At 41.8% G+C, this 24,245-nt stretch overlaps 1 long non-coding RNA gene across 1 annotated transcript in view; it reads right to left on the bottom strand.

The window, feature by feature from the left end:
* LOC117201082 (uncharacterized) overlaps positions 1-17,349 on the bottom strand; it is a 47,222-nt gene extending 29,873 nt beyond the window's left edge. The window contains exons 1-4 of the long non-coding RNA XR_007477912.1: positions 16,894-17,349; positions 8,195-10,806; positions 7,099-7,184; positions 6,777-6,879 (exon numbers count right to left, since the gene is read on the bottom strand). This is a non-coding gene — a long non-coding RNA (uncharacterized LOC117201082). The remainder of the gene's footprint in view (positions 1-6,776; positions 6,880-7,098; positions 7,185-8,194; positions 10,807-16,893) is intronic.
* Positions 17,350-24,245: the final 6,896 nt, after the last annotated feature.

The following is a 24,245-nucleotide window of genomic DNA, read 5'->3' as shown; positions in this document are numbered from 1 at the left end:
GAGCCCTCATGATTTGCAGGCACTATGCTAAGTGATCTATAAACTTTATTTCATTTTTCCTCACCACAGCAAAGAGGACGTAGAGATAATCATTCTCATTTCACTAATTAGAGACAGGAAGTCAATTGCCCAAGGTCATGAAATCAGGGACAGCTCTAGAATGCAAAGCCACCTCCTTCAGGTGCTCCCACAGAACAGCTGTTCTATCCTGTTATACCTCCTGGTGTCCTTCATTTTTCCCTTTCACAAATGTTTACCAAAGGCCTGCAGCAAAACAGGTGCTAGGGGGTGATTCTGTGGCGAGACAGAAAGGGCTCCTGTTCTTAGAGAACTTGTATTCTAGCTGGGAGGTGGCAGAAAACAAGCAAAATCATAAATAGAAATATATAAAAAATTGCAGATAATAGTAAATAAGATACAGGCAATAAGTTTAGAGTAAATGTAAAGGAGGAGTGGGTGGCTGCTTTATATTGGGTGGTTTGAAGCATCTCTCTCTGAAGATGTGACATTTAAGCTGAGACCTTGGGAAGAGCATCTGACCTCTCTGAGCTTTGGGTTTCCCAGCTGCAATATGGGGAATAATAAAATGTGCCCAGACAACAGGGTTTTGGAGAGGAGCAAATGGGACTGTGAAGGCTAACTGCTTAGTGCACAGTAAGATCCTTGCAAATGCAAGGATTTAACACTCGAGTGCTGAATCCCTACATGAAGCAATTTGTACTTGAAGGTTTAGGATTCCTCAGTATGAGAGTAAACCATAGTACTAGTAGTAGTAGTAGTAATAACAAAAGTTGGGACTTCCCTGGTTGTCCAGTGGTTAAGACTCTGCGCTCCCAATGCAGGGGGCCCAGGTTCGATCCCTGGTCAGGGAACTAGATCCCACATGCATGCCACAACTAAGAGTTCACAAGCCACAACTAAGGAGCCCACCTGCCGCAACCAAATAAAAATAAATACTTAAAAAAAAAAGTTTACCGAGTGCTTACTATGTGCAAGGCAGTGCTCTCAATACTTTGCATGTATGAGATGATTTAATCCCCTTAATCCCTCTAAGAAGCAAACGGTATCATTAGTTTCATTTTACAGATGCTGAAACCAAGGCTCACAGAGGTTGAGTCAGTGGCCAATTTTATGCAGAGAGCCTGGTGGAGCCAGGCTGTGGACTCAGGTGCTCTGGATCCCGAGGCAGTGTCCTCACCATCGAACTTTGCTATTTCACCTGTAATTGCCTTTAAAAAAAAAAAATTAGGTACAGCTGATTTACAATGTTATATTAGCTTCATGTGTATAGCGGAGTGATTCTGCACTGCATTAAAAGTTATTACAAACTAGGGCTTCCCTGGTGGCACAGTGGTTGAGAGTCTGCCTGCCGATGCAGGGGACACAGGTTCGTGCCCCGGCCCGGGAAGATCCCACATGCCGCGGAGCGGCTGGGCCCGTGAGCCATGGCCGCTGAGCCTGCGCGTCCGGAGCCTGTGCTCCGCAACGGGAGAGGCCACGACAGTGAGAGGCCTGCGTACCGCAAAAAAAAAAAAAAAGTTATTATAAACTAATGACTATAATTCCCTGTGCTGTATAATGTGTCCTGTTGCTTATCTATTTTATGCAGCGTAATTTGTGTCTCTTAATCCCATACCCTTACCCTGCTCCTCTCCCCTTCCTTCTCCCCACGGGAAACCACTAGTTTGTTTTCTATATCTGTGAGTCTATTTTTATTTTGCTGTATACACTTTTTGTTTTATTCTTTAGATTCCACATGTGATATCATACAGTGTTTGTCTGAATTATTTCACTAAGTATAATATTCTTTAGGTCCAACCACATTGCTGCAAGTGACAGAATTTCACTCTATTTATGGTTGAATAATATTCCATTGTATGTATATACCACATCTTCTTTATCCATTCCTCTGTTGATAGACAGTGTGAGTTGCTTTCATATCTTGGCTATGAACGTTGGATTTTTTCTAATTAGTGTTTTCATTTTTTCCAGATATATATTCTAGGAATGGAAGTGCTGGGTCATATGGTAGCTCTAGTCTTAATTTTCTGAGGAACCTCCATCCTGTTTTCCATAGTGGCTGCACCAATTTACATTCCCACCAACAGTGCGAAAGGGTTCCCTTTTGTCTACATCCTATCCAACATTTCTTGTAGGCTTTTTGGTGACAGTCAACTGACAGATGTGAGGTGATACCTCACTGTTGTTGTGATTTGCATTTTTCTAGTAATTAGTGATATTGAGCATCTTTTCATGGGCCTGTTAGCCAACTGTGTGTCTTCTTTGGAAAAATGTCTATTCAGGTATTCTGCCCAGTTTTTGATTGGGTTGTTTGTTTTTTTGATATTGAGTTGTATGAGCTGTTTATATATTTTGGATATTAACCCTTTGTCAGTCATATCATTTGCAAATATTTTCTCCATTCAGTAGGTTGTCTTTTCATTGTGACGATGTTTTCCTTTGCTGTGCAAAAGCTGTTAAGTTTAATTAGGTCCCATTTGCTTATTTTTGCTTGTTTCTTTTGCTTTGGAGACACCACACAACTGTGGTCAATTAATCTATGACAAAGGAGGCAAGAATATACAAGGGAGAAAAGACAATCTCTTCACTAAGTGGTGCTGGGAAAACTGGACAGCTACATGTAAAAGAATGAAATTAGAACACTCCCTCACACCATTACAAAAATAAACTCAAAATAGATTGAAGACCAAAATGTAAGACCTGAAACCACAAAAATCCTCAAAGAGAGCATAGGCAGAACACTCTTTGACATAAATCGTAGTAATTTTGTTTTGGAACTGTCTTTGAAATGAAACTGTCCCCCTTTAAGAGTCCCCCTAAAACCGAGTTCCCTTACCAAGTTTATGATTAAATCTCTCTGTCCAAAACTTTGTTCCCTTTCTTGTCTCCTCTGACCTCAATCCTGTGCTAACTGAATACTTACCAGCCAGAGTCAGACGACTAAGATCGCTGTTGTCTATCAACATTACTGTTGAAACTCAGGTTGTTTCTCTAGGGCACGATGAGCTCACAGACCCCCAAGCTGTGGACCACCTGGCCAGAGAATTCTAAACCAGAGACACCCTGACTCCCGATAAGAAATATCACAGAAATGTCACGAAACGATGATTAATCCCAGCCTCTTTGTTCTTCCCCTTAAAAAAAAAAATGAACTCAAAGGCCAGGTTGGAGTGCATCTGAGCCTTGTCGTCTGCTCCCTTGCTGGGTGCCCCACAATCCTTACCTTGCTGCAAACTCCTGCTGTCTGAGTTGGGCTTTCTGTGCCGCAGGCAAACAAGCTGTTTGCTTGGTTACAGAAACCAGATCTCCAAAATCCCCTCTCCTCCTACCAAGTGTGGGTGAAAATACCTGTGAACCCCATATTGCCTTTGCACTATTTAGTTATGCACCAGACGTGATGACCTTGGCCTGTAGGATGATCGGTCTGACGGGCAAACACGCAGGACTGGATTTCTCCAAAGGACTTGAGATCCTCCTAGCACTCAATGGACTCTAAGAATGTGCTTCAGGGTGAGAAGCACAAGATACTAACAGCAAGCTTCCTAAAGAAGTGAGCTCCCCACTACCAGAGGTATACCAATAGAGGCTTGATGGTCCTTTGTCAGGGGTGTTGTATAATGAACATTACAGATTAACTAGAGCATTGGCCTAAGATCTCCTCAGCGCTAAAATCCCACCTTCTGATAGAGATATACAATAAGGGTCTCCTCTGCCTTTCTGTGCTTACAGATGAGGTAGGAAGCTGCCTATAAAATAACACTGCAGTGCCACCCCTCCTCCCTCCTTCCCAAGTGTACAATCCACACATGACAGTCTTGTAGGGGAACAAAATTTTCCACCCCAAAATGTGTCTCTGTGGCATGAGGGTTAATTCAGGCTAATTGTTTTTAAGAAACGGAAGTCTTTCTTTTTACGTCCCCCTAGCTGCCTAAAGAATGTGGATCGGGGACCTGTTCCAGGAAGGGAACTATTCCCGTGGATAAGTGTAGTGTGAACTAGGTGGGGAGACAGGGAGGACCCTTGCAAAGCCTGTTTGTTAACATTCCTCTCTGCGTCCCATTGTCTCTGCACGGACCCAGCAAACATTCATTTACCAAGCATTTACTTATCCATCTCCATGTGAATAGCCTTCCTCCCCTTTGAAGTCCCAAACCTTTACCCCCAACATCCCCTTTTGTCTTTAGCTGAAGATGGTATTTAAGGTGAGGGTTTCAGACGTTTGGCAAGTACTCCATTCTTCTGGGTCTCTGCTGCCTATACATGTGATTAAACTTTTGTGTGACTTTCTGCTGTTAATTTTGCCTCACGTCAATTTAATTCTTAGGCCAGCCAGAAGAAGCTAAAAGGGTAGGGGAAAACGTCTTCCTCCCGGCACTCTCAACCTGGAAATTGCTGTTTCTCTGATTTAAGGCGCAAAAGCCTTCCGTGAGAATGAAATTGTGATCTCTGGAAGGAGGTGACTTATCAATGACAGATATCAGAGTTGCCAGCTCCTATTCTATCCTTTCCCGAGAGAATTAAGCAGGGGACAAGGATAACTTGCTGGGATAGTGGGAAGGGCAAGAGGGAGGGCAAGATCCAGATTGGAATCTAAGGATAGAAACTGAGAAGTTGGAAGTTTCTAAAAAACTTCCATTTTCTAAAAAAACTCAGAGTATTTCATATTTTGCCTGAGGCCACCCTCCTACTTCTAAAAATATCTCTAAACCATAGGAAATGTTTTCAGATATAAATTATAATCTGGAAAAAAAGTAGAGTCAGGGAGAAAAAACGAAAGCTCCCCATAGACTCCTGCCCGTTCTAAAAGAAGGACCTTGTACTAACAGTCTAAGAGGAAGGAAAAAACCGGCAGTTATATTTTCCACACATTCGGGAAAGGGTCTGGTTTACAGACTCAGACATGTGGTTCAGAACCAGGTTTTTGTTTTCTTTTATCTGTGTCAATTCACAAAAGTCAGTCTGTATGAGGCCATCAAAATGAAAAATAAAGGTTGAGATAAATTTGCTGGATCTCAGGGAGAAGGGGCTGTTTCAGCCAGCCTGAAGGGCTGAGCAGAGAGGCTCCTTCTTATAATAAGGGTCAGACCTCAGGTGATCCTTGAAGAGCTGGCTGCACGAGGACACGTGGATGACAGGGCTGGCATTCATGGGACCACAGTGTTAGTTCCAATTACGTGCTGAGGGTGATACTCAGCAGAAACTCAGGGTTCCAAGCTTCTGTTTTCTCAAATGAGTTGGAGGTTTTTGTGTGTATGTCATTTCCCCCTGAAGGATCAATTTATCAAGTCAGCAGCAGGACAGCATGGACCAGATTTACACCCGGGACACTAAAGAGAGCATCACATCGTGGCAAAGACAAAACAGATGCAGGTTCTAATTCTTCCTCTACTACTTGGCCAAGTTGCTTCCACTTCCTGAGCCAATCATGTCAACGATGAGTGTAAAACAACAGTCCAAACTTTGTTCTTGCGGAGTCTGACTGAGACAATGCAAAGAGCACGCACAGCCTAACACAGCGCAAACTTTTTAGTCAAGGCCACTAAATAACAGTACTGTTTCTATAACACATGTCATATACATTTATATTTATATTTATGGTTGGGCGAGATTTCTTTTGCAAATAGCTATCCTATTCTTCTGTTGTACTTTCAGATCTGAACGTTAGAGGTAGTCTGTCTGAATGGATTATTTAGAATACATTACCTCTGGGTCATCTGTCAGTGGCTGCCTTGGGTCAGATGTCCACTGAAGGCCTAACCAGAGGCACAAAGAACAGCTTACAGAGCCTTTCGTGAATTGAGACCATGGACATGATGTTTCAGGTAGAGCAGACCTTAGGTTGATCTGTCCAGCTCATCAGCTGAACCAACCACTCTGTAGCGTGAGCCCCGACAGTTGGGTTTTCCCTTCTTTGGAATGTAAGGCCCGACGTAAGCTTTGATTGCTGAGGCATCCACTTCAAAGAGGCATCCACTTCAAAGCAGGCTACCGCGAGTAAACCTCTGCCAGCCACAGGACTAGATAAACAGTCCGGTCACCTGCCCCCCCTCAGGTTCTATTGCTTTAGAGCTCATTTGGGCTACTTTTTTTTTTTTTTTTTTCTCTCATGCTTTAAATTCCCGCTTTTATGTTTTAAATTCACCAATAAAGAATGAGCCCTGAAACCCTAGGCCTCCAGCCTTGACCCCAATAGAAACAGAACCCCAGGCCCTTACTCTACCCCGCACCCCTCCGGCACAACACTCCACACCACTATTTTTTCAAAGTTTCACGGTGGTTATCCTACAATCATAATAAGGCATCCTACAATCATAATAAGAACCACAAAGGCCTGTCCAACTTCAACACTGGTTACTGATCGACTGAGACAGGCACAAAACACACAAGTATATGAAAATTCTTAAAAGAAACCCCAGGCATGCCTGGACCCTCTACACACATAGGGAGTTCATTGGCAATGTGCAATCCAACTGGAGTGGTCACATTAGTTGGTGGATACCATCTTTATCACAGATTCTTAATGGACTGGCATCAAAGCCCATTTTGCCCTGCCCTTTTATTTTTATATGGGAAACCTAAGTTCGGAAGGAGGAAGTGACTTGGGAAAGTCACCCTACAATCTCTTCTGTATTACTGAAATCCCTCCCAGCTTCAAGGCTGAAGTCTTCCCTCCTTTGTACAGATTGCCTTGCATGTCTTCTCCCCCGTGGTCTCAGTGTTCTCGGTTTGGGACTTAATTATATTCATTCACTCACCTTATGCAGAGATGTATTCTTGAGTGCCTACCATGGGCCCGATTCTTGCAGAGACCAACAGGACATATTCCTACCTTCAGGGAGCTCACAGTCTAGATCAGTGCTGTCCAAATGAAATAATGTGAGCCACAAACATCATTTTAAATTTTCAAGTAGATGCATTTAAACAGGCTTAAAAAAAGGGATGAAATTAATTCTAGTCTTTTTATTTGACCAATGTATCCACAATATTTTAATTTCAACATGTAATCATTACACAGTTATGAATAAGACATTTTACAATTTTTTTTTATAACAAGACTCTGTACTGTGTGATTGTTACCTTTCCAGGACATCTCAGTTTGAACCACATTTCAAGTGCTCAACATCCTCATGTCATTAATGGCTACCATATTGGAGACCCCAAATCTAGATGGAAAATAAACAAGTAACTCCATAAATACAGGAGATAGATAGGTATATAAGCTATGGTATATAAGCTATTATATAAGGTATATAAGTATGGGTCTCTAACCTGGTATCGTGTGTGCGCGCACGCGTGTGTGTGTGTGTGTGTGTGTGTGTTGATATCTGCTTGCAGGTATCTGTGTGTGGTAGAGTTAGGTAAGAGAGGAGAATTTGTTAGAAAAGAGTTCTCAAGGTTTTGTCAATTTGAATAAGGTGTTTATTAAAATATAATTCACTTACCATGAAATTCACCCTTCCCAAGAGTTTCAATATTTAAGCTAAATCATGAAAGGTGATGCCATTATTTAGGTAAGTAGGGGAGGTCATTTCAGGCCAAAGAAGCAGTATTTGCAAAAAGCTTAGGTTTGTGACTAGATACATAGCATGTAATAGAAAATTAACTCATTATTTATTTGGTGATAAAATGGGAGCTTGAAGAATAGCAGGAGATGGGGCTAGATGGAGGCTTTGCACATCTTTTAAGGCATTCGAACTTGGTAACCAAGGCAGTGAAAACCCATTGAAACTGTTTGATTGCAAAAGTGATAAGAACAGATCGGGATGGTGGGAACTGGAGGAGGCAAGCTCAGTGGTGTGGGAGGTTATCTTCTTACAGCTTTATTTATTTTAAGGAAGGGGTTGATACTTAGTCCACCTTATATTTAAAAATATAGTACATTTCTGTGTTGTCTCAAATAGTGTGGGGACTCCCAAGAGCAATGAGTGTTTATTATGTTTTTTTGGTTCAATGTTCTCGGTCACTTCAATTCCTTTAGCTGTTTTTCAGCTCTCATCTGCACTGTGACCAGAGCAAGAAAGCCTTAATTCATACCATCTTCTGATGACAAAAGACAAGCAAGTTTGCAATTTAATAAATGCGGTCAAAGCTGACCTTTGAGATGAACAATAAACATCTTGTAGCTTGAAATTTAGTCCTAGGGACTTGCCAAGGACATTGGTTAATACGGTACCTTGATTCTTCTGCACATAAAGTCCTGGGCAACTTCAAAATGTGTGTTCAGAGTCTTTCCATAAAAGATAATTGTGGAGTTCTTCCTTCTGAGATGCTAAGACAGTTGAATGATGTCTCATCAAAAGCTGTGACTGGTTGAGCTGGGCCCAACATGTTGGGAGGTAGCTTCTAAAAATGATGAATTACATGAAAATTAACTTGGGATCGGCCAGATGGAAGAACTGCCTAAAGGAAGAAATACTGTGAGCAGATCATGGAAAACTTAAACCAGAGTCAAACTCAAGCCCCAGTTTTGATAAATGGCTATACAGCATGTCCCTTGGATACTAAGCCCTGTAAATAAATAAGAACACAACATGCTACCACTCACAGGCCTGTCTAAAGTGCATGTGTGTGCCTCTACTTAACTCTTGTCCTGCCTTATTTGTGAGTTAATGTTTGAAATAATCAGGGGAATTAGCTAAATTGTTTGGGTAATCTCTTGAATAGTTTGGCGCTTGTCATGACTAGTTGAAACCTCACTTAATCTCTGTGTGCTTTCTTAAGACAGCAAGGAAGAGTGTTATTCTCATGCCTGCTTTGGTTTATCACCTTGGGGGGCTTAGACAAGGCGACTTCTCTCCCAGATCAGTTTCCCTGGGAAATAAAACATTCCCACTTTAATATTCCTCTAAGCTCTGAGAATGACCTCCAGATAGCTATGGGCCAGATGATCCAATCATGCTGAGTGAACCCAGATTTTATAATCCAACTGATGAAAACTTCCTTCTTAGTGTAAATGTTTGGATTTCCATAACCTGCTTTAAGACAGTGCTTTGAACTTGCAAGCTTAGACTCTCTCCTAGACAGAGATGACTGTGTATAACTTGGTTTACCATTTACCACCCATTTCTCTTTCTTGAGGGTAACAGTTCCACAAATTTCCTTTGGAGAACCAACTCTGCCATTCTTAGCTATGCATTTTGGGTAGGACTGACTCACCTCCGACTCCAGAGGTAGACTTTGATTGGTGTATGCTAATCCGTGAAGGCCATCTACCTGGCAGCACAGTTGGTTTAGAAATGGTCATGTGACACCATTTAAGCCAATGAGATGCAAGGAGACATAAGCTGAGAATGAAGCTTCTGGGAGTGAAGCTTTCTCCCATTTTAAGGAGCCCTAATGAGAGTGAAGTTCTTCCTGTCCCCACTTATAAATGAACATGCAGACCTAGAGCGTCTGGCTGCTATCTTATATCCATCTTATATGCTAAGATGGTAACAAACAGGTAGAAAGCAGAGTGAAGAAACAGACAGAAAATAGACCTTTGCTCATAATATTGAGCTCTGGCTACAGAAACCCTGGCCTTACCTCTGACTTTTGGATATGACCATCAGTAAAGTCCCTTAATTATCTAAACAAGTTTGATTATTTCTGTTAAATACAACCAAACTGTCTAACGAGTTCAGTGATGAAAACTACCTCAAACCTGAATATCCTTTCCTACTTACCAAACTCCATTGCCCCAGATATCTTTTCTGTTAGGAAATCATTTCCATGAACAGATCCCAGACACTTTGCCACGTCTCTTCACATCAAACAGAGCCCTGTTTTTCTTTGTGTATAGAAGGTGATTCTTAGTTAGATAATAAAAAATGTTTCTGCAGTGCCACGACTTATTCCAGATAAACCTGTGTGACTCAGACACAGGCTTAGGCAAAACAGTAGTTTAATTGTCTAGCAATCTACACAAAATGGGACTATTTCTGATCTGAGTATTAGGAGGCTAAATAAGATGATTTAAGATTGTTCCAAAAGACAACTTCCTTGAGACTTTAGTTTATAATCCCATGTAACATCAGATCAGGGTTGCCCGATCCAAAAACTTCACATGTGGCGTTTTGATATTTATAATATGTCTGTTTTGTGTTTTTTTTTTTTTTTTTTTTAATATAATAAGAAAGCATTTCAATCTGTGCTCTGAAGCAGACAGCCTGGGTTTGATTCCCAGCTCTGTCACTTCTGGCAATACAGTCTCATGTGAACTTAGATCTTCTCCCTCTGTACTTCCATTTTCTCCTTTGTAAAATAAGGATAATAGAATTCCCTATCTCAAAGGGTCTTTGGAAGGATTAAATCAATTCTCACTGCAAATCCTTAGAACAGTGCCTAAAACAGTATAAGCACTCAGTCGATAGAATTATTCTTAGTGATATTTTACAAAATACCCAAATTATGTGATGGCTCCTTACCTTAAATGATCTGTTCTGAGTATCCAAACAGAAGTATGGACACTGTACAAGGCATTATATATGCATTGTATATAGACATTATATATGAAGGCATTACACAGTGACAACAGCCATGTGCCAGGATGTTATGACCCATTTTCCACAAGAAGAAACTGGGTCTTAAAAAGTCCATAGACTTTTTAAGTAAGGGACAGAGACAGGACTAGAGCTCCATTCTCTGAAAGCTTAAACCACACGTGTTCCATTCAGTTGTTTACCTGTGACTTGATGGTCTCTGCATTTCTTCTGCTTTGGCATAGACCTGCCTTATTTAGCCTTCTCCCAAGGATGAATCCCCTTCTATCTGTCTCCTTCTCCTCATTCCCCAGAGTCCCACTGACTGCAAAACATGGAGAAAGACTGTTCTTGTTGGGTCAAGTTTCCACACTGGGCGAATCATTTGTTTGCCTCAATCAAGTGATCACCTAACAAAAATCAGAAGGTGATTCAGAATCAACTAAGGACTCCTCGTTGCCCTCAGAATAAAGTTCATTGATCCATTCAGCCTTTCAACAAAGATGTCCCAATGTTCCAAGCACTGTACTAGTTCCAGTTACTTAGGGAACTTACAAGGCTGCCAAGATTTGCCTTCTGTATGTTTTTCCAACCTCGGCTCTTGCTACATCCACATCCGACTTTACACAGCAGGCTTCATCCACTCTTTGCTATCTCCTGTAATTACCATGCTCTTGCTAATCCCCAGGACTCTGTATGCTGTTGCCTCTGGCTAAAACGCACCCCAAACCTCACCTCCACTCTGCCTAGCTGACATTTATTTGTCCTTCAGGCCTCAGCTCAGACAGCTCATCTTCTGTGCTCTCTGGCTCCTAAAGGAGATAGAAGCCTTGCTTTGTGGTCCAGCCCTGTTTCTGCACCACCATCCCATCTGCCATAATCTATTGAAATTTCTTGCCTCCTTATGTGATCCTCCACTGGAAGACAGCATTCATAAGAGAGGGATGACAATTTATTCATATCTAAATCCTTAGCACTTAGCATAGTGCTTAATATATAGTGTAAGCACAGTAAATCTGTTTTTTTTTTTTTTGCGGTACGCGGGCCTCTCACTGCCGTGGCCTCTCCCGTTGTGGAGCACAGGCTCCGGACGCGCAGGCCCAGCGGCCGTGGCAGCCACTCCGCGGCATGTGGGATCTTCCCGGACAGGGGCACGAACCCGTTTCCCCTGCATCGGCAGGCGGACTCTCAACCACTGCGCCACCAGGGAAGCCCTAAATCTTTGATTAATGAAGGAATCGGCTATGTGATCACTGAACCAGTGAAGGTGGGATTGAGAAGAAAGGAAGGAAGATGATATTGAGAGTCACCATCTATCTACCTCTAGTCACAGAAGCCAGGGGAAGTCTAAAAGATAACAAGTTTCAAGGGATCCCAGTTACCAGTTCATTTAAACTGAATCCCTGTTGCTTGAGTGCCTGACTTACCAATACCATAATTCTCTTGTCTATAACTTCCTAAGAAATCACGTGCTCAATCGCAAACTCAAGCAAAAGACTTGGCTTAGGGTATCCTTTAAAGGGAAAGTACTCTGTCTCTCTGACCAAATTCCACACCAGTGAAGAAAGTGGAAGTGTGAGGGAAACAGTCCTCAGGGGAGATGAATTAGAAGCATGAGTAAAGTTTTCCCAAATTACCATAAGCTGTGTAATATTTTTTAAGGTCTTTGTTGGAAACAACGCCTCTCGAAACTAATTGCTTTAGGAGAGTCACACATCCAAAAGCAAACCCAACTCTACCTATATCACAAAATTTCATTGTCTTTTGGCTTTAGCGAATTACATCAACAAAATTTAACTGAGCATTTATTATATACCCAAGAGAGAGGGATGAATAGGCCGAGCATAGAAGATATTTAGGACAGTAAAAAATACTCTGTATGATCATATAATGATGGCTACTTATCATTATAAATTTGTCTAAACCCATAGCACGTACAAGCCCAAGAGTGAACCCTAATGTAAACTATGGACTTTGGGTGATTATGATGTGTTGATGTAGGGTCATCAGTTGTAATAACTGTACCACTGTGATGGGAGATGTTGATGATAGAGGAGGCTATACATGTATGGTGTCAGGGAGTATATGGGAACTCTCTGTACCTTCCTCTTTTCTTTAAATTTATTTATTTATTTTTGGCTGCATTGAGTCTTTGCTGCTGTGCACGGGCTTTCTCTAATTGCTGCGAGCGGGGGCTACTCTTCGTTGCGGTGTGCAGGTTTCTCTCGTTGTGGAGCATGGACTCTAGGTGTGCAGGCTTCAGTAGTTGTGGCGTGTGGGCTCAGTAGTTGTGGCTCGCAGGCTCTAGAGCACAGGCTTAGTAGTTGTGGCACACGGGCTCAGCTGCTCCGTGGCATGTGGGATCTTCCGGAACCAGGGCTCAAACCCACGTCCCCCGCATTGGCAGGCGGATTCTTAACCACTGCGCCAACAGGGAGGTCCCTGTACCTTCTTCTTAATTTAAATGGCTCTAACAAAATAAAGTCTTAATATTTAAAAACTACCCAAATTCATGAATTCTGCCAAAAATTTACAGGAGGATAGCTCTGTATGGGAAAGGATCGTGTCTTTCTTTTTCTCTGCTGTAATTTCAGCTCCCAGCACTGTATATGCCACAGGGCAGGCACTCTGCACATCTTCCTTGAATAAGTAGGAAATTATTCGTTACTTCATGGTCTTTGTTTTCATCCCAGCCAATGCCATGGCCTCACTCACTTGTAATATACAGTGTCTGCAGTGTCTCATCATAGGAGTTAGGCAGGTCAAAATTTTATCAAAAAAAAAAACAACAAAAAAACAACTCATGGGAGTACTTAAAAGTGAATTTTAGAGGAAAATGAAAAGAAAAACAATAGAAGATCTCACTTGTGTCTCTACATTGAGAACATCGGATCAAGGAAACTTCTCAAATTTTGAAAAAATTCTATAATTCTAGAAAGCTATAGGGTTGGAGACATCTGGAGAAGTGTCTGAATCTTGTTCTTTTCCACTGAAAATGTAGAACGTAGGTGCATGTCTTTCTGTACATATAGCCATAGTAAAGTTTTTTGTTTTTATTTTTAGTTATTAAGAGGGAGGAAAGGAGGACAGAAGGAAGGGCATGGTTTTTATTCCCCAAATGCAAAACATGCTTTATTTTGCTCCCAAAGCTCTAGTGAGTCCAAAGTTACCATTGAGGGAATGTGTCTGTCAGAAATTCCTTCAGCCAAGTCCAAGCCTGGAAATTCAGCCGCCTCCATTCCTTCAGGGACTCACAAAGCCCCACTATTTCAGCAACGTGTCCTTCCACGAAGAGGCAGGCCTGTTCCTACCATTTTCTAAGAAAAGCTGCTCTTTGAAACTAGAGACTGAAGAGTAGCCTCTGCCCTCATATCATAAAACTAACCTCTCAGTCCTGACAAGGGAGGACAGAGTTTTATGGGCAGATGAATAATGAAATTGCTTTATCTACCCAGAACGGTAACTGTCTGCTCAACTGGTGAACGGAGAAGCCTGCTGACATGGAGACTCCAGAGAGACATGTTTTAATCCCAGCCAGTCTTTCTAGTTTACGAAAGTGTTTCCAACCAATTCTCCCCCTCAGAGGGCACAGGCACAGACATAAGAGATAAATCCTCGTTGCAAGGAGGGAGAGAGCGAAAACAGTTCACATCCTTTGGGATGTACCCTGGGGTATCCTGGTGATACTGGAAGATGTACCTTCCTTCTGTCTTCCAGCAAGGGGTCTGGAGCATTAACATGGATTCAGTTGTATCACATGTTGTTGCACCCTGTGCTGGATACTCCACACGTGCCAACTTATTTACACTCATTAGAAACCTACTAGAGAGATATCTTCCACCCCATTTGACAGGACATTGAAACCCAGGGAGGAACTTTTCATAGTCATGGAGTAAGTCAGTGGTAGAGCTTGCATCTGGACCAAGATCCATCTGGCTTCAAAACCCCCGCCCTTCCCAACACACATTACTGCAAGGAGAACGTCAAATGGGAAGCAAGAGGCTGAACCTAGCGTTAGAATCTATAATGTTAGTGGCAAGATCAGGAGAACAGGAATTAGGAACATAGGTCCCAGTCCTGGCTCTGCCGCTAACATACCTGGGGCCAGTGCTGAATGTCCCCGGGCCTCAGACTCCTACTGTGAAACAAGTGAAGGTTGAGTTGGGATGAAGCCTGTTGGCTTCAGGGCTTGGCTTCTGTTACGTATTTAATAGACAGCAGTCTTCTTGGAGGAGGGCATACTTCTTATTCATTTCTACTCACGTTCTTCCGTAGTACAGGGCGTGGCGCAGTGTTAGAACCCAGTGAGTGTGTGTTCAGATAATGAACGAGCAATTCAGTATTCTTCCAAGGATTCTTTGCTGCCAACACGTGTTTCTTATCACCTATAGTGAGGAGTTCAAATTCTCAAGGCAAACGTGAAAACCACTTCATGATCTAGGCCACATCTGCCTCTTCAATCTCATCCTGGCCATGCCTCTGAACCCGCCCTGTGCTCCAGACAAACCCATGTATTTGCAGTTACCGAACACATAATGCAATTTCCTCCCTCCTTTTCTTTTTCCTCTGGACATATGGCTCCCTCCATCCGCACTTCCTTCACCTTAACCACACCTTAGCTCTTGCTCACCTGACAAAAGCCTTCTCACCTTGGGGGGCTCCCACCAAGCTTCCTCTCCTCCTGTAAACATTTTCTGAATGTTTCCTATCCTCTCCTGAAACTAACTAACTCTACCCTCTCCCAACCCAGGGATTCCCCTGGGCTCCCTGTTACCAATAACTCTTCAATTCTCTTATTTTTTAAAGTAGTACTTGCCCCCCAAGTGACTACGAGCTTCTTTACAGCAATAGCCATGTACTCATTTTCTTTGTATCCAGAGACCAGCACAGGATTCAAAATGCAGTAAGTACTCATAAAACGGATCCAACTCATTCGCTTATAAGGAGTTAGTGGCAACACATTATGTGTCAGGGACTATTCAGGGGCTGGGGAAACAAGGGCGATCCAAACCAGGCACTGCCTTGTCTTGATGTAGTAGTCAACTGATCACTCAAAAATGCTCAGTTAGGGCTTCCCTGGTGACGCAGTGGTTGAGAGTCCGCCTGCCGATGCAGGGGACGCGGGTTCGTGCCCCGGCCCGGGAAGATCCCACATGTCGCGGAGCGGCTGGGCCCGTGAGCCATGGCCGCTGAGCCTGCGCGTCCGGAGCCTGTGCTCCGCAACGGGAGAGGCCACAACAGTGAGAGGCCCGCGTACCACACACACACAAAAAATGCTCAGTTAGAATTATTACAGGTACAAAAAAGAAGAGATGGAGGCCCTTAAGAGAGGCTTTGACCCAGTGAGGGAAGACAGTAAGGCAAACCTCCCCAGAGAAAGTAACATGTGAAGTACAAGTAAGAGTCATCAGGAAGGTGGGGGATCAGAGAGGGCATAAATGAGTAAGTTTTCCAGGTGCCCAGGGGAGTGTGGTTTTTCCTAATAGACCCTGAGATTCTGAGGCTCAATTTCTCCATCACCACTAGGGATCAATCCTTATCTCAATGTGTGTGTGTGTGTGTGTGTGTGTGTGTGTTTAAATAAATTTATTTATTTTTGGTTGCATTGGGTCTTTGTTGCTGCACACAGGGTTTCTATAGTTGTGTCCAGCGGGGGGCTACTCTGTTGTGGTGAGCAGACTTCTCACTGCAGTGACTTCTTTTGTTTCAGAGCAGGGGCTCTAGGCACGCAAGCTTCAGTAGTTGTGGCTCACGGGCTCTAGAGTGCAGGCTCAGTAGTTGTGGCGCATGGGCTTAGTTGCTCCGCAGCATGTGGGATGCTCCCCAGCCAGGGCTTGAACCCATGTCCCCTGCATTGGCAGGCGGCCTCTTAACCACTGCACCACCAGGGAAGTCCCTCCAAGTGTGGTTTTTGAGGATAAATGAGGAAATGTACTTTACGTACTACTCACAGCCATTGGCGTAAAGTTTCTGCTTTACAAATGCAATGGCCCTAATCATTCTCTCAGTAATGGCAGGAGAAAGAACACGTGGCTACTTGATAGAATACCCCAAGGCACTGACTCACACTGAAACATAACAAACTCAATTCTCCCTCCGAGTTATGGGGAGAGTTGGCCTCTTTCTGAATACTCTCTCTAGATTTATTGTGTTTATTTCTCTGTTTACTTTATCAGCTTCAGATTCAGGAGGTCTAGATGTTAGCCTTCAGTTCTCCCACTGACTTACAGATAAGCTCAGAAGTTAAACCTGATGATTGATAATGTTTTTTTATATGAACTTCTCTTTTTCCTTCTTTCTTTTCTTTCCTGCCTCCTTCTCCCTTCCCTCCTTTCTTTCTCCCCTCCTTCCTTCCTTCACTCTTTCTCTCCCGCATTAGTTACTCTTGAGTACTGCGTTCAGCCATACCTACCAGGGGCCAGTTGCTGGGTTAGGTACTGGGAATACAGGAATGACCAAGGCAGTCATGTCCTAGCTTTCATCTGAGCTCACAGATGTGAAACATAGCTATGGAATGGCAGTTGGAATAACCACAGTGAAAAAGACTGGGTTACTATGGAAACATGTGACAGGAATCTAACCTAGTCTGGGAGGTCAGAGAAGTTATGATCCGACTACACCCTAAGGATGAGTAGAAGTTATCCAGGAGTAGGATTGGGGGCAAACCTTTCTAGGACGAGGGAATAGCATTTTCAAAGACCTCGAGGATTAGAGGGACTAAAAGATGGTGGTCAGCCTGGCTGGAGAAGATAAGAGTACCCCAGAAAGAGGCTAGAGAGAAGCCAGGGACTTGTTTATGCCAGATGGAGTCGGTCACATTAGGCAATTTGAACTTTATCCCAAGAGCAATGGGAGTGGCACCTAAGGAGATCCTTCCATCTCCCCGCTTAAACTATGCTTTTATTTCTCTAAACCCCTAGCAATAATTCATGGAAACCATTTCCTTCTTTTTCCTCTCCTCCTCCACTAGTACCTAGAGGGATCATCCCTACATTTCCCCCCTAGGCTCCATCAGCAGGGCATGATTGGAAGGCATCCCAGCTTGGAGAGTTGCTTTTGGATCCTAGGGTTACAGCTGATGCTGCCCACCTCCTCACTGGCCCAAATAGGAATCAACCAGGAATTACTGGGTGAAGCCCATTCACTAGCTGTGCCCCAGCAATTCATTCACAGCGACAGGACTGACCCCCGCCCCCCCCCCGCCTCCAAAAGCAATCGTGCCTGCTCATTGAAGAATAACTGAGTCAATGGGCCCATTCATGGGCCTGTCCTTGCATCTCAGCTCTCCATTTCTCCAGAGATATATGGCAGGATATCCATATATGCAGCAGTCAGTGGAAAGCCATGGAATGGGTGGGGTGGGTGGAAAATATCTTTTTCTTTACTAATTTATGGAAAGCAAATATTGCAGTTCTCCTCCCTCGTGATGCTAAATATAACAAGTAACAGATCGTCCTTTTTCAACTTACAGCAGACATTGATTTTTTTTCATAAAGAAGGAATAGCAAAAACACACGAGACAAGCAAATCTGCTACAATCATTGAGTATTGATTCAAAGCCCAATTCTTTCTAGCTAGACCCAAAAACCACCTATGCAAAGGACGGCCGGCACGAAGTCTCAACTCAGAACCGAATATTAACAAGGACATGTTCATGGTCAGCACGTTCCTCCCAAGGCTCTAAGTCCCCGTTCCCACAGTATATTCCTTTTCCTCTTCTTCCTGCATGGTGAGCCCATTTCCTTGTGTACTCAAGTCTCAACTCCTTCCAGACGTGATAGTGCTACGTGGTATTAAGGAGATCAAAATTCAATTTTAGTAAAGATTACTAACTTGAGTTCATTCCAGGATTTCTCTGTCTCAATATTATTGACAAGTTGGCCCAAGTAAGTGTGGTGGGACCACCCTGTGCCTTGCAGGACATTTAGTGGCATCTCTGTCCTCTTCCCAGTAAATGAAACTATCATCCCTCAGCAGCTGTGACAACCAGAAATGTCTCCAAACACTCTAAATATCTTCTGGGAGACAAACTTGCCCCAGGTTGAAAACCACAGATCTATTCTTAGTCTGAAAGTGGTAGAATCATCTTCTCACACCTCCAGTATAGTGGAGAACACAGTTCTGCATCACACTGCTGAAACATTGATCACTATTCCCTCGAGTTCCAACTTTCTAATGAAATCCAGTAGTCTTATATTCTCTTTGATCTCTCTTCTACATCAGAGACTTTTTGGGTTTTTGTTTGTGTGTCTTAGGCATCCTCTTTTAGATTCTTTCTGACTTGGGAAGCAATATTGCACAGTGGTTAAGGCATGATAGACTTTTGGGGGGACCTTTATTTTTTTTATTAATTAATTTTTATTGGAGGATAGTCGATTTACAGTGCTGTGTTAGTTTCAGGTGTACAGCAAAGTGAATCAGTTATACATATATCCACTCTTTTTTAGATTCTATTCCATATAGGTCATTACAGAGTATTGAGTAGAGTTCCCCTGTGCTATATAGTAGGTTCTTATTAGTTACCTATTTTATGTATAGTAATGTGTATATGTCAGTCCCAATTTCCCAATTTATCCCTCCTCCCCTTTCCCCCCTTGGTAACCATAAGTTTGTTTCCTACATCTGTGACTCTGTTTCTGTTTTGTAAATAGGTTCATTTGTATCATTTTTTGGATTCCACATGTAAGCAATATCATATATTTGTCTTTCTATGTCTGACTTACTTCACTCAGTATGACAATCTCTAGGTCCATCGATATCACTACAAATGGCATTCTTTTTTCTGGCTGAGTAGTATTCCATTGTATATATACTTAGACTTTGAAGTTACAAGGAAAGTAAGTTTGAATCTAACCTCTGCAATTTAATGGCTATAAGACCTATAGCAAGTGATTTAACATCCCCAAGTTTTCCTTAGTAACATGAGGGAAAGAATGTTTACCTTTTAATATTGTGTCAAGAATTATATAATATGATGCAGGTAAAGCACTTTTCAGAGTCTGGAATGTAGTAACTACTTCATAAATCGAAGTTGTCATTTGCTAGTCATTATTATTCATCTCTACTGTTTAGATGCGTCCCCCCTCCAACGTTCTCAAGTTTGTTCTTCCTTCCCTGCTTATCGTTCTTTCTGTATCACATGTTCTCTTAAAGTCAATCCATCTCTAAATTAAGATCATGCAAAAAGTTGCTCTATCATTAACATTCCCCCTGAAGTCTAACCCTCTGCTTCTAAGTCTAGAAAACAGCTCTACTTGCATGTCATGGGATTATATCCAAAGCAGAATGTCAAAAAGCAAACAAGCTCAGATGTATCAGGGATGAATTAAAAGATCACTAAGCGGAAGGCAGAAGCATGAACCGTTTAAATGACTCAAATGAGGCCATGGCCCTCAACAAAACAAAACAGATATCAAATCCCTTGAGGGGCAAAGTCAAGATTTAATATGATCAGAATGATTTTAGAGATACGTTAACAAACTGTGGGGAGTCTAGATTAAGGAATTCGGATTGAAGAACAATCTGATGAGGAATCATCAACCCAGCCAACCAACAAACATTCACTATTAAAGACTGATTTCATCTAGATGTTTAAATTGCCTACAATATGGTGTAGCAAGCAAAGTGCTGTCTGTATCCCACAGTGGACAGACTTGTCAGGGAAGCTAAGTTTAACTGGTATCATTTAAGGACAAGTTAAAGGATGACAAATGTTAGAAATTACTGAGATCCTTCAACTGGAAAAAGAGAAATTTAAAAGAGATATGGCCATTGTAGCAAAAAGAGTCTCATGCATTCAAGTATTGAAACTGGTTTAATGTGGTGTTAAAAGGCAGAACTAATAACAATGAGCAGAAATATCAGGGAATTGATTTCTGCTGCTTGACAAACAGGATACAAAGGATACTTGACAAACAAGACACAAAGGATGCAAGAGACAAACAGGATACAAAGGATACTTGACAAACAAGAGACAAAGGATACTCTTACGGCAATGGGAGAGTTCAGTTAGAATGTGTTGTTTAAGGTTAGTTCTTTCCCAGACATCAGAGTTTAATTAGAGACTAACAAAGTCTTAATCGCAAATATCTTCTTAACATCTGCTTGAGAGATAGGCAGTGGGGTCATGGTTAATAGAGGAGACTTTTGAGTTGGTGAGATTTTTGCTGGAAGCTGGACTCTGCCACTCTCTAGTCATATGGTATTGGTTAAAGTGCTTCTCCTAGCTTAGCCCCAGTTTCCTAAACTGTAATAAGAGACTATGATACCTACCGCCTTGGGATGGTTAACAACAAGATTCAATTAGTTCATGTTCATAAAGCACTTAGCATGGTATGTGGAATGAAGCAAATGCTCTGTCATTGATACTAGTTATTTTAATTATATTAGAGGGGAATCTTGCACAGGGTAGGGTTGGGCTAGGAAAATAGGTGGAATTCAACTATAGTGAGCTTTGTGCCCTCTAGTTACCCTCCTGCAAACAATAAAAGTATAGCCAAGACGTTGAAAGGTCAGCACTCCAAGTGCATGGCAGGAGGGAAGCATCTTATTTTTTTTCCCCGTTGCTCATCCAGACGTATCCTGGATGCTAGTTCTTCTCTAGATGTAATATTGAATTGGCTCCATGGCTTGTCTGGTTGCTCTCCAATAAAAACACCCCCTGGACAGACTCAGTTCAGTGATTAGTATGTTCAGTCCTATGGAATTACCACAATTTTAACTTCCTTTGCAGTTTAAGGTTCTTCCTACCCGAGGTCAGGTCTACATCAGGTTTGGTGCTCACAGTTGCCTTTCTTTCTTTTTTCTCCACCCCCTCATGAGGATGCCTCTGGCTCCTCCAGGATTGAAGTGAAAGACTGAGGAGAAGCAAAGGCCAGGAAAGTCCTTCTTCATCAGTGCTGATGTAATCTGACATTGATTTCCTTTGGGCATCATAGTGGGTAAATACAGAGACTAGGTTCAGTGAATGTTCAAAGCCAATCCCTTCTTGTGACATATTTGTGAGTTCTTTATAGGTGGTCCACCATTGCTTCTGGATATCTCAGATTCAGTTCCCTGCAAGGGGGGCATTTACAGCTTCCTCTCTGGCTTCTGATAGTCTCAATGAGCCTCTCTTTATTGGGGTCCCAATACCCATTCAGGAGTCCTTTTTGGGAAAAATATTTTTCAGGATGACTCCCAGCCCCTGGGACCATCTGGTCCATTAGAAGCATATATTATTTGCTCCAGTGAACTCTGGGAGAGTGGGTCATTTCCAATAAAACTGTCCTTCTTCATCTATCACCAGAACAGATACCAGACACAGTTTTTTTCCATTAGGCTTTAACAAGCAAGGGTCCATTATCAGATGGACTACAGATTCCAGTCTCCTTAAAATTTCAATCATTCAGCTTGAAGTGAGGTAGAACAAGCTCTTGTCCCCCACCATGTGCAAAAGACTACATCTCTAACAACTTTTTCCCATTAAAATGCTTCTCACTTTTTAAATCTTCTCTTCACTCACTTTTATACTTTTATATTGGGCTAATGGTTCCATAACCTTTGACCTCAGCCTTTATAAGTTCTGCTTGTGTCATCTAACACCACACTAGCATCTAGAAGTAGTTAGCACTATACTGTATATTCTGAAACTAACTCACAGAAGGTCCCATTTTAACATCTCATTACGGAAAGCAACCTTCCAAAATACCAAAGTTACGACTGTATTGAAGTCTTATAGTGACCCCTGAAGTTGTGTGACAAGGCTGCACCATCAGGGGGACAGAATCCCAGCATTCCCATCCTTTTTGGTCAGAAAGGAGAGCTGAGTAGAAAGTGTGTGAAGAGGTCTTTCCAGCCTGTGAGCCTGTTGCCAAAGCAGTGTGAGGGCCTAAGGATCTTGGAACGTCATCTTTTCTTTCTTTGTATCTGCAGACAAAATCTCTTCTAATACTTTTTTCTTTCTCAAACTCATAACATATCAGAAGGAAAACCACACAAGGCAGGACCACAGGCCAGTGTAGGCTGCTAAAGTGTCCCTTGACACTGACAACAGATTTCTTGATTAGAATGTCTACTGTTCCTTTCTCCAGAGCTTAGGAAAGGGAGTATAGTGTAGCAGAGAGCAGAGGCTCTTTAAAGTTAGGGAAGCCATGGAGAACGATCTTATGGTTACCAGGGGGGAAAGGGGAGGGAGAGGGATAGATTGGGAATTTGGGATTGACATATACACTGCTAATATATTTAAAATAGATTACCAACGAGGACCGACTGTATAGCACAGGGAACTCTGTTCAATATTCTGTAATAACCTAAATGGGAAAGAATTTGAAAATGAATAGATACATGTATATATATAACTGTATCACTTTGCTGTATACCTGAAACTAATACAACATTGTTAATCAACTATACTCCAATATAAAAGGAAAATTAAAAAATAAAGTTAGGGAATGTTCATGTATGCTTAACATTTATGTATGCATTATTCATTCATCTATTCTGTTCACAAATATTTATTAAGTACCACTATATGCCAAGCACTCTGCCAGATTCTGAAGGATGGTGAATAAACATAAGAAAACACAACACACAATCTAAATCCTTCACAGAGCATACGTACACTCATCAGGGTAACAGATCTCAGAGTCCAGAGTCCAATGATAGAACTCTGGAAAGAGAAATATTCGTTACAGATTTCAGAAGATAGAAGCAGATTCCACCAAATGTGAGTCCTGAAGACTTCTCTGATGACCTTTGAAAGGGTTAAATATGTAAGAAACTGTTGTATTTTGAATGCAAAGGGCATATTAATATCAGATGCAATAAGAGGTCTATAGACTATGGGAGTTGTTAAGCTCTGCAGAACTCACAGTGGGAACACTTATTTCTTACAACATTCTCCTTTACTACTGATTATGGCTTATTATTATATTGAGTTGTCCGAAGGCACAGTACATGTTTCCCAATTTCCAATCATCGTATCTTTATTCTTTTTCCTTCTTAGCGTTCATAGATTTTCATTTCAACCTAACTCTGATTGGCATTCTACTGTTTCATTAGAATGTATTCTTTGATGAAGAAAAAAAGGCACAGATAAATACTTTTTAAATCAATTTTTATTGGAGTATAGTTGCTTTACAATGTTGTGTTAGTTTCTGCTGTACAGCAAAGTGAACCAGCTATACATATACATATATCTCCTCTGTTTTAGATTTCCTTCCCATTTAGGTCACCATAGAGCACTGAGTAGAGTTCCCTGTGCTATACAGTAGGTTCTCATTAGTTATCTATTTTATACATAGTAGTGTATATATGTCAATCCCAATCTTCCAGCTCATGCCACCCCCCCTTCCCCCCTTAGTATCCATAAGTTTGTTCTTTACATCTGATAAATACATTTTTAAAACCAGTCATTACCTATGTCACTGCTCAGTGAAATTACGGTCCAATATAGGCCATTTAAAATATAAAGGATTATTTTCAGGTTTCTTGAATTTAACAGAAAATAGAACCCAACCCAAAACTAAAGGAGTTACTGAAATTTAAATAAAAATTTTCTTATAAAAGTAGATCTCTCTTAACTGAATCACTCTGCTGTACACTTGAAATTAACACAACATTGTAAATCAAATATACTCCAATATAAAATAAAAATTATATTAAAAAATTTAAAAATAGACCTCACTTATTAAAACCCCCTCTAAAGTTAAAGAGGGGAAATTTTATTTAAAACATTGTAATTGGAGACATATTTTAAAATTCTATGCGTCCACCCTAAATAGT

This window comes from Orcinus orca, chromosome 6 (assembly GCF_937001465.1).
Source record: "Orcinus orca chromosome 6, mOrcOrc1.1, whole genome shotgun sequence".
Classification (NCBI taxonomy): domain Eukaryota; kingdom Metazoa; phylum Chordata; class Mammalia; order Artiodactyla; family Delphinidae; genus Orcinus; species Orcinus orca.
This window is presented reverse-complemented; position numbering and strand designations above follow the sequence as displayed.